This window comes from Pseudophryne corroboree, chromosome 2, assembly GCF_028390025.1.
Source record: "Pseudophryne corroboree isolate aPseCor3 chromosome 2, aPseCor3.hap2, whole genome shotgun sequence".
NCBI classification, from domain to species: Eukaryota; Metazoa; Chordata; class Amphibia; order Anura; family Myobatrachidae; genus Pseudophryne; species Pseudophryne corroboree.
Window position 1 is genome coordinate 766,819,439 of NC_086445.1, and position 12,506 is coordinate 766,831,944.

Below are 12,506 nucleotides of genomic sequence, written 5' to 3' on the forward strand. Positions count from 1 at the left end.
CTTCAGAGGATGGAGGAGCAGCAAAAGGCCATTCAAGCCTATACATCTGCCTACGATATAGGCAAAGGAGGGGGAATGCACCTGACTCAAGCGCAGTGGAGAATGATGTTGTGTAAGATTCTCCAAGCCTTTGAACTTGCCACACGTGAAGTCAGTTCAGACAATGCCAGCCTAAGTCAGGTCATTCCCCTCATCAGGCTTTTGCAGAAGCAGCTGGAGAGATTGAAGGAGGAGCTAAAACGGAGCGATTCCACTAGGCATGGTAGACTTGTGGATGGAGCCCTTAATTCGCTTAACCAGTATTCATGGGTGGTCAGTCTGTTGAAATCAGAGCACTACATTTTGGCCACCATGCTCAATCCTAGGTTTAAAGCCTACGTTGTATCTCTCTGTCCGGCAGACACAAGTCTGCAGATAATTCACAAAATGCAGATATGCGCACCCCGGGGTAGTACGGGATAAGTGTTCGAGTATTAGGTTTGTATGCAAAGCGTTAGATATTCAAATATTCAGATCCTTTACTTTAGATCAGAACAGAGTTCCTCTTCGTTCCCTCAAAGAAACAAAAATGAGGGAATATATAGTGAAGTACAGTTTTATTATAGGTGTAAACAACATAAACAGGTAATATACAATTCCACCAACTTGTAGTGGGGCAAATATGCGTACCAGAATATGTGGGGTCCCCAGCGATGGTTACCCTATAGCACTTGTGAGGTGGTAAACAGATACCTCCCGGAAATCTCAGCACTGTTCCTCCTCTAGCCGTGGTAATCCTGGGTACTTCCACTCTTACTGGATCTGTCGCAGTCTGTCCCACAGCACCAACGCGTTTCTGCTCACAGGGAGCCTTTCTCAATGTGTGTGGTGGAATGAATGACTGGGAGTATTTAAACCCAGTACTGTGGTGTGATTGGTTCAGACTGGACCGTGCAGTAATTGTAGTTTCCTCAATCCATTAGCTTATACTAACTGTTGTGGTGGGTTCTGTGTATATAATTTATAGCCCCTTAGGTGGTAAAAACTTAAAATACAATTCCTTATTAACTTTTAAAATGTTCAAAAACTCCGTGATTCGGCGTGCGTTCCAACTCGTGGAACGCACACCGTACTTCTGGTTCCGCCCGCCGTTCGTGATGATATACGCCCGGCGCTATCAAGCCTCTCGCGGAGCATGCGTTCCATGTGCTGGAACACATGCCATTTCCATTTCCGCCTTGGCTCCTAATGGCATTAATGTGATATCCGATGCCCGAACTTCCGGTCACGAACGGAATCAGTTGTGGAACGCATTAATTAATATGCGTTCCACCGACTTCCATTCCGGACTTGATACAAAACAGACCATTTAGATATCTCATCTTAGTAAAATGAGCATGAGGTGGGAGAAAAACAAAACAAAAATGGACATCAATATATAAATATAAAAGATGTGGAACATCAGGTTAATTAATACAGGATATTTCTCATGTAAAACCTCATGCTCCTCAAAAATGTGAACCCCATTTTAAAATATTAAAAATAGGAAACTTCATTACAGAAACATATTATATTGGTAACATTAATACAAAATGATAATTAATAAAAATGATGTCAATAAATTATTATAAAAACCATTTCAATTCAAAATCCAGATTCAGTCCCTTGGGCGATAAAGTCCCCATGTTGTAAATCCACCTCATTTCTGTTTGTGCGAGACTCTCTTCCAGATTTCCATTACGCCAGTGATTCTGAACCATTTTAATGCCTATTACTTTCTCCAAAGCATTACAATTTTTATTATGGACTGCCTTAAAATGACTTGAAACTGAGTGGTTTTCGAAGCCCTTCTTTACATTACGAATGTGTTCTGCCCAGCGTTCCTTAAGGGGTCTGGTGGTCCGATCAATATACTGTAATTTACAACTGCACTCAATCAAATAAATACAGTTTTTAGTGTTGCACGTAATAAATTTAGAGATATTGTATGTATACCCAGTGGTGTTAGACTTAAATTCCTCCGTCTTACTGGGCTGCTTGGTGTGACTTCTACACATCAAGCACAAGCCGCATCTATGAAACCCTTTTGTTTTTATTCTGCTAGATTTTTTAGGTGCAATCGCACTTTTTACTAGCTTCTGTTTTAAGTTGGGTGCTCTTCTGTAGACGAATCTATGATGTTATAAAAGGTAAAGTGCATGTGTCTTCTTGAAGTTTTCAAGAAGACACATGCACTTTACCTTTTATAACATCTTTTAATGGTCAACATAAGGAAATGGAACAAATTGTTAAAAAACATTGGCATCTTTTAACCAGAGATCCGATTTTAGAGAAAATTATACCACAGAACCCAAAATTAGTCTACAGAAGAGCACCCAACTTAAAACAGAAGCTAGTAAAAAGTGCGATTGCACCTAAAAAATCTAGCAGAATAAAAACAAAAGGGTTTCATAGATGCGGCTTGTGCTTGATGTGTAGAAGTCACACCAAGCAGCCCAGTAAGACGGAGGAATTTAAGTCTAACACCACTTGGTATACAAACAATATCTCTGAATTTATTACGTGCAACACTAAAAACTGTATTTATTTGATTGAGTGCAGTTGTAAATTACAGTATGTTGGTCGGACCACCAGACCCCTTAAGGAACGCTGGGCAGAACACATTCGTAATGTAAAGAAGGGCTTCGAAAACCACTCAGTTTCAAGTCATTTTAAGGCAGTCCATAATAAAAATTGTAATGCTGTGGAGAAAGTAATAGGCATTAAAATGGTTCAGAATCACTGGCGTAATGGAAATCTGGAAGAGAGTCTCGCACAAACAGAAATGAGGTGGATTTACAACATGGGGACTTTATCCCCCAAGGGACTGAATCTGGATTTTGAATTGAAATGGTTTTTATGATAATTTATTGACATCATTTTTATTAATTATCATTTTGTATTAATTTTACCAATATAATATGTTTCTGTAATGAATTTTCCTATTTTTAATATTTTAAAATGGGGTTCACATTTTTGAGGAGCATGAGGTTTTACATGAGAAATATCCTGTATTAATTAACCTGATGTTCCACATCTTTTATATTTATATATTGATGTCCATTTTTGTTTTGTTTTTCTCCCACCTCATGCTCATTTTACTAAGATGAGATATCTAAATGGTCTGTTTTGTATCAAGTCCGGAATGGAAGTCGGTGGAACGCATATTAATTAATGCGTTCCACAACTGATTCCGTCTGTGACCGGAAGTTCGGGCATCGGATATCACATTAATGCCATTAGTAGCCAAGGCGGAAACGGAAATGGCATGCGTTCCAGCACATGGAACGCATGCTCCACGAGAGGCTTGACAGCGCCGGGCGTATATCATCACGAACGGCGGGCGGAACCGGAAGTACGGTGTGCATTCCACGAGTTGGAACGCACGCCGAATCACAGAGTTTTTGAACATTTTAAAAGTTAATAAGGAATTGTATTTTAAGTTTTTACCACCTAAGGGGCTATAAATTATATACACGAAACCCACCACAACAGTTAGTATAAGCTAATGGATTGAGGAAACTACAATTACTGCACGGTCCAGTCTGAACCAATCACACCACAGTACTGGATTTAAATACTCCCAGTCATTCATTCCACCACACACCTTGAGAAAGGCTCCCTGTGAGCAGAAACGCGTTTGTGCTGTGGGACAGACTGCGACAGATCCAGTAAGAGTGGAAGTACCCAGGATTACCACGGCTAGAGGAGGAACAGTGCTGAGATCCCGGGAGGTATCTGTTTACCACCTCACAAGTGCTATAGGGTAACCATCGCTGGGGACCCCACATATTCTGGTACGCATATTTGCCCCACTACAAGTTGGTGGAATTGTATATTACCTGTTTATGTTGTTTACACCTATAATAAAACTGTACTTCACTATATATTCCCTCATTTTTGTTTCTTTGAGGGAACGAAGAGGAACTCTGTTCTGATCTAAAGGGAAGGATCTGAATATTTGAATATCTAACGCTTTGCATACAAAACTAATACTCGAACACTTATCCCGTACTACCCCGGGGTGCGCATATCTGCATTTTGTGAATTGTCTAAACGTTTATTTGGAAGTGGGGGTGACCACTTCAGCGGACGGTGCAGCACTGCTGGTTTGGAGCGCTGGTTTGAAAAACTTTTCTTTAATACAAGTCTGCAGATATTCAAAGACCTGCTGGTGAGACAATTGTCTAGTCAAGCGAAATGTGACCCGCCAACAGCTCCTCCTTCATTTTCTACCGCCACTGGAGCTGCCAGGAAAAGGATAACATTTCCTAAAGCACCCACTGGCGGTGATGCAGGGCAGTCTGGAGCAAGTGCTGACATCTGGTCCGGACTGAAGGACCTGCCAACAATTACTGACATGTCTACTGTCACTGCATATGATTCTGTCACCATTGAAAGAATGGCGGAGGATTATATGAGTGACAGCATCCAAGTAGGCATGTCAGATAGTCCGTACGTATACTGGCAGGAAAAAGAGGCAATTTGGAGGCCCTTGCACAAACTGGCTTTATTTTACCTAAGTTGCCCCCCCCCCCCCCCCCCTCCAGTGTGTACTTCGAAAGAGTGTTTAGTTCAGCCGGTCACCTTGTCAGCGATCGGCGTAGGAGGTTACTTCCAGAAAATGTGGCGAAGATGATGTTCATCAAAATTAATTATAAATTCCTCTGTGGAGACATTTACCAGCATTTGCCTTCAGAAAGTACACAGGGACCTGTGATGGTGGATTCCAGTGGGGACGAATTAATACTCTGTGAGGAGGAGGATGAACTTGTGAAAGGGGTGAGGAATCGGAGGATGAGGTGGACATCTTGCCTCTGTAGAGCCAGTTTGAGCAAGAAGAGATTGATTGCTTCTTTTTTGGTGGGGGCCCAAACCAACCAGTCATTTCAGTCACAGTCGTGTGGCAGACCCTGTCGCTGAAATGATTGGTTTGTTAAAGTGTGCATGTCCTGTTTATACAACATAAGGGTGGTGGGAGGGCCCAAGGACAATTCCATCTTGCACCTCTTTTTTTATTTATCTTTGCAACATGTGCTGTTTGGGGACTATTTTTTTAAGTGCCATCCTGTCTGACACTGCAGTGCCATTCCTAGATGGGCTAGGTGTTTGTGCCGCCCACTTGGGTCGTCTAGCTTAGTCATCCAGCGACCTCGGTGCAAATTTTAGGACTAAAAATAATATTGTGAGGTGTTCAGAATAGACTGAAAATGAGTGGAAATTATGGTTATTGAGGTTAATAATACTATAGGATCAAAATTACCCCCAAATTCTATGATTTTAGCTGTTTTTGAGGGGTTTTTGTAAAAAAATACCCGAATCCAAAACGCATCCGAATCCGACAAAGGTCCGAAAGGGTGGTTTTGCCAAAACGTGTCCGACTCCAAAACACGACCGCGGACCCGAATCCAAAACCAAAACACAAAACACGAAAAATGCCCGCTGCACATCTCTAGTAATTACCTGATTAGTAAGAGGGAGGAGTAAGGTTATTGATTCCCCCCTTCAGAGCATCTGTAATTGATAGGTGCCGGGGGCCCATGCTGATACTTCTGGGTGTACTAGGCGTGCATTACCAGTGACGCGTCACTTGCGGTAACGTGTCTCCCTGCGATTCACTACCATGATTACCGCATAGTGGGTGGCCCTCGCTGGTTGCCGGAAGGCTGTAGCGGTACATAGTGGCACAGCCACATCTAATGGTCCTTTCTGGTGACGAATCACTATTAATCAGGGGCGTTTTCTGCATCACTTGGTTGGCAAATTACTGCCATTATATATCACGCATGGTTGGCAAAAAAACACATAGGACATTATTTTTATAATCTATGGATAATCTTGTTGTAATTGTTTTTGCAACTGTATTGTCAGTTTGTCTCAGTAATTATATAGGCAGGTTACAAGCATGTCAATATATATGCATTTAAAAATGATATAATTCCTGCATTTTTAAAGTTTGTTAATGATGTAGCTGGAAATGGCCGCACTAAGGATTCTCATAATTATTTTTATTTTTAAAGCACTAGAATCCCTGTAAGTGGGGGGAACCAAAGGTGAAAGTTAAAGTAAGCCATATTGATGGGAACTATTAAAAAGTATTGTTCCTTTCTGAAACATACCTCCCAACATGACCCTCTCCAGGAGGGACAGAATGCTCTGCTCCTGGACTTCCCTCTTAATGTATGATTGCCATCACCTGTACTGAAACACCTTTCTTATCCATTAATCTGTTCAAAACAGGTGCCGGCAATCACACATTAAGAAAAAAGTCCAGAAGCAGAGCATTCTGTCCCTCCTGGAGAGGGTCATGTTGGGAAGTATGCTGAAAGCACAACATCATTGTAATATAGATTCATAGGCCAATATTTACTAAGAATTCGAGTTTGTCCGATTTGTGTTTTTTTTTCTAAGTCCCAATCCGGGAATTCACTAAGCACCTATTTCGGCAGTGTTTAGACTATTCGTAATGGTTTGATTTGCAAAGTTCCGAAATACGAATGAATAGACCATCGGTCAAACGCAGCTGTTATTTTATACAATACGGGAATTCACTATTCATTCGTATTTGGGTGTTAGTTTCTGAGTGCTCAATTGCGGTCGTATTTTTTTGCGAATCGGTAAAAAAAGCGGCAAAAAAATAGACCTGCTTTTTTCAATCGTGTTTACATGTGTTGCAACTCAAAAATCAATCACACCTGAATTAGGATGCCTATAAAAGGATGTTAGGCCCATTTCAATACACCTACACTCAGAAATGGCAGCAGGACTGTGGGCCAGTGATCTTTTGTGTGCTGTGGGATTCCTCAGACTCAGACATCAGCCTGTAAGTACCCAGGGCCAAGAAACTGAACATGGTCAGCAGGTTGTACAGGTTCCGCGGAGGCTGCGCAGGCCTCATTTTTTTAGGGGGCGTTTAAACTTGAACGCATTGTCCGATGATAAGGTCATACAGATGCTCCGTCTAAATCGTAACAACATTTTCCGTCTGTATGACCTTGTCAAACTGGGCCTAGACCCTGAGACAGCACGCTCTCGCTCTGTCTCAGGCCTGCACAAACTCCTGGCTGTGTTGCACTTTCTGGCTACTGGCAGCTTTCAGGCTGTGTCTGGGGATGTCATAGGAATCTCACAGCCCTCATTTTCCAGAATCTTAACACAGGTGATGTATACCTAACTACCTCTTCTTTTTTTTGTTTGTTTTAATATCTCGGTGGCCAGTTCTGTCCTAAAATCTCATGTTTATTGTTCTTTAAAATATACACACAGGTGTTGGCTGTTTTGCAGCCCCACATCGAGGCCTCAATCTGGTTCCCTACCCAGGAGTCTCAGTGGCATGCCGTCAGGGTAGATTTCTATGAGCTGGCTGGCATGCCCAATGTGCTTGGAGCCATAGATTGCACACACATTCAGCTGAGACCACCTAGGGGCAGGCAGCACATATATACTAATCGCCATTTCGAACACTCCACAAATGTGCAGGTGGTTTGTGATGCAAATCTCAAAATAATGAGTGTTGTTGCTGGTTACCCTGGGGGCTGCCATGACTCCTTCATCCTCAGTCAGTCATCCCTCTTTGATAAGTTTGAGGACGGACAAATGCCAGATGGATGGCTGCTGGGTATGTAATTTGATATGTGTAGGCCTGCGTATACTTTGTCCAAATACAGGTGCAGATGTATTAACCTGTAGAAGGCATAAGGAAGTGAGAAAATAGTGATATGTGCAAGGTGATAAAGGCACCAGCCAATCAGCTCCAATATGTAAATGAACATTTAGGAACAGATTGTCTGCTGCCTTTATTACCTTGCACATATCACTGGTTTATCACTTCCTTATGCCTTGTACAGGTTAATACATCTTCCCCACAGTGTGTTACTTATGTGTTGCTGTATCTTAACATGAATCACGTTACTATATCTGTCTTTTAGGTGATGGAGGATATGGTTGTTTCTCTTGGCTTCTAACTCCATTGTCCCGACCTGATACCCCTGCTGAACACAATTACAATCATGCACATAAGTCCACACGGAATGTGATAGAAAGATGTTTTGGTGTGCTGAAATCTAGGTTTCGGTGTCTGGATAAGTCTGGTGGCCTTTTGTTGTATAGTCCCTCCAAGGTGACTCAAATTGTGTTCTGCTGCTGCTTTCTTCATAACATGTGTTTGCAACAACATCTGCCATATGTTGAGGAGGAGGAGGAGGAGGAAGAAAGCAGCCAGCAAGCAGAGGAATTAGAGACATCTGGTGATACTTGGAGTACAGATGTAGGGAGGCAGGTTAGGCAAGAGCTCATCACTCGCTATTTCTAAGGTAAGTTTGGATTGCTTATTTCATTTGTTGTGTAATCATAAATAGATGTTTTGCCATTTTTATTGGCAAAACCATTACTCAGAATGTGTCTGTCTCCTTGACACATACAAACATACCCTCGCTTTATGCAAAACAAATGTCGCATGTGTATTGTGCGTATTTTAAAACTCAAAACAACAGATTATGAGTGGCATGCATTAAGTCTGGATAAGTGATCGTAAACTTGCAGTGCTAATTTATTACAAGCACACATAATCCATTTAGTATTTTACTTTATCATTGTGTGTAACGTCCTAATGCTCAGGTTCACAAACTCGGCCCTCAGGACCACACACAGAGCATGTTTTTCACGTAACCCAGTAGAAGCACAGGTGTATGAATTACTCACAGACAAATGTTAAAATTTTCACAGGTGGAGCTAATTATGTCACTTGTGATTCTGTGAGTAGACCTGAAAAACATGCTCTGTGTGGGGTCCTGAGGGCCGAGTTTGAGAACCTGTGTTCCAAAAAAACACTCCTCAACATATAATATGTTAGCCTTGAGGAATACATGTGTCCCTATGTGTGATGCTCCATCATATTTAAGGGACACAAACTTACTGTAATCAAAAATAATTTATTTCCTAATGTTTGCTGCAGTAAACTTGCTGATGTGTAAGTAAATACACAGTTTGCCACATATATACATTATTATACACATTCTATGTTTTTTGGTAAAAAAAAGTTCTTATTTGTTGGTTTCTGCATCATATGTAATAACATTCTTACTAATTTTTAACACACACAAACATGTCCCAACAATAATGACATTCATTTTGTCAATGTTAAATAAAAAATTCAATGCCTACATATTAAAAGCTTTTTACGCAACTCAATTGTGTTCTACTTGTAATTTTGTATAGAGAAGAAAGGTAAAATAGTTATCAATAACATTGTAATTTGGATTGTCTGCAGGATATGAGAATGATTGGAATCTAGAAAGAGTAGTGATTAGAAAAAAAATCAAGTGGTCTGGTTACTTCCTGCTAACATGTATGTGGCTGCCTGGCAATGATTGTGTGTGCAGGATATGAGAATGATTGGAATCTAGAAAGAGTAATGATTAGAAAAAAATCAAGTGGTCTGGTTACTTCCTGCTAACATGTATGTGGCTGCCTGGCAATGGTTGTGTGTGCAGGATATGAGAATGATTGAAATCTAGAAAGAGTAATGATTAGAAAAAAATCAAGTGGTCTGGTTACTTCCTGCTAACATGTATGTGGCTGCCTGGCAATTATTGTGTGTGCAGGAGAGGAGAATGATTGGAATCTAGAAAGAGTAATGATTAGAAAAAAATTAAGTGGTCTGGTTACTTCCTGCTAACATGTATGTGGCTGCCTGGCAATGATTGTGTGTGCAGGAGAGGAGAATGATTGGAATCTAGAAAGAGTAATGATTAGAAAAAAATCAAGTGGTCTGGTTACTTCCTGCTAACATGTATGTGCGGCTCCATCAACATTTCCCTCCTCCAATACAGAAAAAAGGTAAAGAATAAATGTGCGTAAAAATGTTATGTTGTTGTTTGTACCACTTATAATTAATGATGTTGTATAAATTGTCAAGGAGCTAAGTGTTATATATATTTTGCCAAACATACACTTACTAACTATTTAGAGTTACTTATCATAAATGTCTGATTTTTTTTTTCACGTTTTTTTTGGGTGACTGCTTGTCCTGCCCTTTGCCTTTAGCACTGTCATGTTGTCGGGCTCTGGTGGAGCGTCTTGGTGGTGATGAGACTGGCATGATATTTGGAGTAGTCGTACCAGAACTGCTGCTTGTTTGCTGTTGGTGCATGGATCTGAGTGTTTCATTCAGGTTAGTGAGGGTGGCATTGAGTTCACGTGTAGCAGCATTTTGATTGTCTACAATTCGGAATAAACTTTCATTAATCTTTTGATTGTTTTGAAAAATGTTCATATAAATTTGCTGTTGTCTGTGCTGTTCTTCCATTAGTCTGTGCTGTTCTTCCATTATGTGCTGTAAGTTGCCCATGACCTGTGTAATGTCTGTATGCATGAGTTCCATGGTATTGCCAATTCTGGTTGTTTGTTCATTTTGTCTACTCAGATTTTTTGATATTCTAATGAGGTGACATGGTAGGCTTGCAAACATTTGTGTCTGCCTACGCAGGCAATCTTCTTTAGTGGCCTGCTGTCTAGCCCAAATGGTCCAAAACACCTGATCAGGGCCTTGTGTTACTGGTGTTGTTGGGCTGTGTTGTGGTGGTGTTGTGCTTTGCTGTGGTGGTGTACTCACAGGTGCTGGGGGGCTCATTCCTTGGCTTAATGGCTGCATTTCTAAGATGTTTGTCTCCTTCATGTCACTGTGTTGCTGTTGTTGCGGAGGGATGCTGTTCCCAGGACTAGAAGCTGAAATGTTAAACAAATCTCCGTTAGCTATCCATATGTTTGAGAAATGTAAACAAATCACTACACATGGAACACATGTCATTCACTGTTGCTTTCGAATATTCTGCCTAGCAACATCATCACTCATAACTTAAATATATACATATGCCTGTTTGTGGCAAATGTGTCTAGTTACTTAATTGTGAAAGCAAACACTTTAGTTTTATTGTAGCTCACACATACTCCACCATAAAAACACATTGGAATCCATAATGTGTTACCTTATAGCTTTGATCAAACAAACATAGTAATGTTTTTATATGTATTTTGCAATGTTACCTCAAACACACATGTGAAATTTGGAAAAACAACCTTACTTTTTCCTAAAAAAAAAACATGATTTTTTGTTGCAGCATCTTACACACAATGTGATACTGTATGGCTCAAGTGGACATACATATCTTTACTGGATGTGGACAAGGCCATTTAGCTTGGATTCCATTTCAGGTTTTATTTACTGCGGTAAGTATCTAAGTTTTTGATGTGTTTTGACTTAATGCTGTTAAGAAAAAGTTGGATTACGTTCTGAAATTGTTTAAATTTATTTCAGTTTGATACTCACAATCAAGATGAGGGGAGTGTGGATGACGTCTTGGAGGTGTGTCCAAAATTTGGAGTGGTGGGACAGAACATACGGACGATAATCTTCGTGGCGGGGTAGCCTGCTGTGCTTGGCCCTGGACATAAGACCTTGCTATCTTTTCGGCCACAGGTTTTTTGTGGTGATGTGTTACAGAAGTCCCACTTCTGCTGCTCCATACTTCTTTTGAAAGTGCAATTTTGTTATGGCCATTCCTTTACAAACATACCCTATACAGGTTGAGTATCCCTTATCCAAAACGCTTGGGACCAGAGGTATTTTGGATATCGGATTTTTCCGTATTTTGGAATAATTGCATACCATAATGAGATATCATGGCGATGGGACCCAAGTCTAAGCACACAATTCATTTATGTTTCATATACACCTTATACACACAGCCTGAAGGTCATTTAATACAATATTTTTAATAACTTTGTGTATTAAACAAAGTTTGAGTACATTGAGCCACAGAAAACAAAGATTTCACTATCTCACTCTCACTCAAAAAAAGTCTGTATTTCGGAATATTCCGTATTTCGGAGTATTTGGATATGGGATACTCAACCTGTACTACAATGGACACTTTACCTGCTTCCGCAGCGTCATCATCATCAGATGTGATAGGAGTTACTGGCCGACGAGTAGTACTGCTTTTTTCAACACTGTATAAAATATATATATATATATATATATTCATGCTATTGTTGATACATCCACCCATTATGCTTATAAACATTTATTCTTTAAGAAATGCTTGCTTAATTTTTCATAAAAACATAAGGACCGGAAACAAAAAATACAATACATAAAACAATAAACATTGTCCAATAGACATATGCACTATGGAAAAATCAACACAGGAAAACATGTGCAGGACACTGACATAGGCCACAAGTAAAAAAAAAAACATTACCAACCAAAAACACACACATCTTCATTTTGTATTGAAAAGAAAAATATTACAGATGCAATATATAAATTGCTCTGTCATGTGGCACTCCAAACACACATTACCACTATATGAGCCAAACCAAAATGTATAAATATTTTAAAAATTACACTGCAGTGTGGTGTCACGGTACAAATACAAACTAAAAATTATCAAAGAAATAGTGGTATTTTGTTAAAAAATATTACATTA